This window comes from Ananas comosus, unplaced genomic scaffold (assembly GCF_001540865.1).
Source record: "Ananas comosus cultivar F153 unplaced genomic scaffold, ASM154086v1, whole genome shotgun sequence".
NCBI lineage: Eukaryota > Viridiplantae > Streptophyta > Magnoliopsida > Poales > Bromeliaceae > Ananas > Ananas comosus.
In genome coordinates this window covers 32,489-36,171 of record NW_017893474.1, presented here as the reverse complement: position 1 = coordinate 36,171, position 3,683 = coordinate 32,489, and the positions used below count along the sequence as shown (strand labels likewise).

At 42.5% G+C, this 3,683-nt stretch overlaps 1 long non-coding RNA gene across 1 annotated transcript; it reads left to right on the top strand.

Annotated features, from left to right (window-relative positions):
* Positions 1–1,813: 1,813 nt before the first annotated feature.
* LOC109706124 lies at positions 1,814–2,218 on the top strand. Its single transcript, XR_002215082.1, has 3 exons — positions 1,814–1,854; positions 1,952–2,019; positions 2,138–2,218. It is a non-coding gene; the product is annotated as an uncharacterized LOC109706124 (long non-coding RNA).
* The last annotated feature ends 1,465 nt before the right edge of the window (positions 2,219–3,683 follow it).

Genomic DNA, 3,683 nt, shown 5'->3' with positions numbered 1-3,683 from the left:
TTGATCTCTTAGAGAAGCAAAAGCAAGCTTCAAACAATCTAAAGGTTCCATAAAAACCATCCTTAGCTCAATCCAAACCCTAGTTTGGATTCTACCATGAGAGGGGTGAAGCTCACCTCTAAGCTTCATCACATTTACCCATTCATGGTTTTGATCTCATAAGGAAGCAAAAGATAGCTTCAAACACTCTAAAGATTCCATTAAAACCATTCCTAGGTTAATCAAATCCCTAACTTGGGTTCTACCATGAATAGGGTTCAAGCTTATCTCTAAGCTTGCTCTTTTGTTGCTCCAAAGAGAAAGAAGAGGAGATAGCTTCACTCCTTGGCTTTTTCTTCACCTTCTACTCCTTCTCCTTGTTCTTCTTTTCCTTTTCCTTTTCTTTCTTTTCTTTGTCTTCTTCTTCTCCTTCTTGTCTTCTAGAGAGAGAAAGAGAGAAGAGGAGTGTGAGAGGGAGTGAAATGACAGAAATATCCCATTTACCTCGTAACATAACCCCATATGATGCATAATTGCATTTGGGTCCCTCAACTTTGATCCTATCACACTGCCAGAACTAGGCAGCTTTCGGGTTTGGGGACCGTCTCCCCGACTTGGGACCGGTCCCAGAGAGCTCTCCCCGGGGGCAGCCAGGGCTCCCGCGCGATGTAACCGGTCCCTCCCAAAGGGACCGGTCTCTCGGGGACCGGTCTCTCCCCGCAGGGACCGGTTCCCGAGAGCTGGTTTTCTTAGACTTAGCCGATTTTTCAGCTTTCTCAGTTTTCACGCATTCGGGGACCGGTCTCTCCCACCAGGGACCGGTCCCCGAGAGCTCAAAAACTGCAGTTTGCAGATTTTTGATTCTTTAGCTCTCGAAAACCTCCCATAACGCACTTTTGATCATTTTAACACCTTCGGACTTTCCGAAGTGTACCATCCTCGCACTTTGGAGTTAAAGTGATTTCAAGCTATAAATATTTCTGAATTTTCGGTATATTACACTAGCTTCTTCCACCACTTCTTGCACAAGAGCTAACTTGTAATACACTGGACTTTCGCAAATTGCAGAGTTCGAGTGTGTGGAATGAAGTGTGGAACTATTCTACATGTTCTAATGGACTTGGACAAGTTTTTGAACAAGTTAGAGAGTGATTGGAGGGTTAAAAGTGAGAAATTGCATCAAGCAGGCGAAATCAGCCTTTTCTGCTTGTTGTACCGGTACAGCCATTACCTTGTACCGGTACAGACTGGCAGAAATCTGGCAGCAAGGCTAGTTTGGTCTTTTCACATTTGATACCTACCTATTTGACCCAGCACAACTCTGGGACTTCAGTGGAGTGTGCTAGAGTGTAGAGGAGCTTCCTCCACCTTCTCTCCCTCTCTCTCTCTAGGGTTTTTCTCTCAATACAACGAATTCGCCGATTTCGCTCGTTTTCGTCGCAACGTTGGTTCTTCGCTGTTCGCATGTGTTGCAGGGCCTACGTGGACGTGTGAGGGAGTATTTTGGAGAGCTTTTCACAGCTCTGAACCAGTGAGGTGTTGGTTGGAAGCTTGAGAAGGTATGTGACTCGAGTTTTCCGTTATCGACGTTCTATTAGCCGATTTGAGTATTGCTTTTGGGTTTTTGCTTCCAACTGATGTGAATTGAGAATTCAGCAATTAAAGATGAGTTAATTAGATGTGAATTAACCTTCTTAGACCAGGGATAAGCTCCTTGGAAGCTTAGTAGAGATAATTAGTTCGTTATGATGAAATTTTGGAATTAAACGCGGTTATTGACGTTGTTTTGTATGATCTCTTCGCAGCGGATCCTTGAGCCTATTTGAGCTGAACGTGTACTCTTGGAAGCTGGTTTGGAGGATATTCTAACCAAGGGTAATTTGAAATTTCAGTTAGAAAACTGATTTCGCGAGATTTCGGCTAAATTAACTTGTATACATACTTTTTGACGTCGTTTCGGTATTGTTTGCAGCGAGATTGCGATCGAGCCTTGGATCGTCTTCGACTGACTTGTGAGGACTCTTGGAGGTTACACTTGAGGTATTACACGAGCCTAAAACAGGGATTTCAACTATTACGATGTACTAAGTGTGATTGCGCCGAAATTGGACATTTCGGTCGTACTTTTGATACAATATTTATGCTTCGTGTTCAGCAGAATTGAGACCTTGGGGAGCTGATTTGGGACTTCCTTTGAACTGATTGGAGCATTAGTACGAGGTGGGTTTGACCTAACCAGAGCAAGTGAAGCTCCCCTATGTTCTATATGTATTATAGACGTGGTTTAATTATATGCCTATGTGATTGTTAAGGGACTCGGAATTCGTCATCATGACGTTTATCATATGTGAAATGAGCGTTCATGCATAAAAGTACTCATGCATTAAAGTATTCTTGTTTAGTTCAGTAGAACAATCAGAAGATCAATTTATTATGTTTCTATGATATAGAGAACATATATATATACATGAAAGTATTTCTATTCATATTCAATACAGTTGAATGACTTATGAACAAGTGTAGGATGCACTTTAAAGTAGAGAACAATGACATTCTCCTGACTCTAACGTAGAGAACTTTGACATGCTCATGACTATGTTGATAGTGCCATACTAGTGGAAAGATTATAATGCTATGTGATTTAGCTTTACCCTTACATGTTTACAATCTAGTGGATACTAGCTCTTGTTACTATTTGTGTATTGAAATTCCGATCAGAGGATCGAGGGTAAGAACTTTGCAAATGAAAATATGAAAATTGAGACATGTGGACAATGGACTTTGCTTGCTTGCCATCGTGCTCATTCGCACACGCTTGTGAGGGTAGCTCCCTACAAGCCGGCACTCCGGAGTTGGCCTACGCGACAGTTGCTCGCCCGTGCGGGATTGGGTGCCGAAGTGGATTGCCGTGGGGAGTGTATACTACCACGGGGCCATTAGGCGCGGCGCAAGCTGGACTACCTTGAGTAGGTCCTAGTGAATGAAAATGAAAGTGAAAATGATAATGATAGTAATGAATGAGTATCAGTTGTAGTGTACAGTAGTACTTACACTTCTGTGATTATGTTTATGTTCATGTTTATAGTAGTTGCGATACTTCTATTATTCAGTTGATTCATTACTGCAGAAATCATGTTTACATGTTGAATACATGCCTGTACCCGGTTAGCACTGCATATTTCTATATCATGCACTTATCGCTTTTACTTACTTTCAGTACATCATGAGCCTAGTGGTGTAATTCGCCGAGGCTGGCGGCTTACCCACTGGGAACTATTGTTAATAGTTCTCACGCCCTTTTGGTGGTTGTTTTTACAGAGCCATCTGCAGGAGAGGCTAGGGATCGTGGCAAGGGAGTCGCGTCTAGCTAGACTTTGCTAGGAGCGTGCTAGTTGATCACCTTGCTACTCGGGCTACGGCCGAGGGTGATGTCCTTTGTATAGAGAGACCACCATTGTACCTATTTTTTTGTTTACTCCGTGATGTATATTTACTGTTGATCCCGATGTTTTTGTTGTGATATTTGCTCTTTAGTCGAGATTTTGGATTGTACACTCTTTGTTCTTTTACTGATAATATATCGACTTGTACATTGCTCTGATATCAGGATAGGACTTTCTTTGTTTTACTTCCTATCGACTTCCTTTCTTTGTAGACGCCTTATATACTGCAGGTGTATGGCGGGTCTGTGCACGTACCGGATA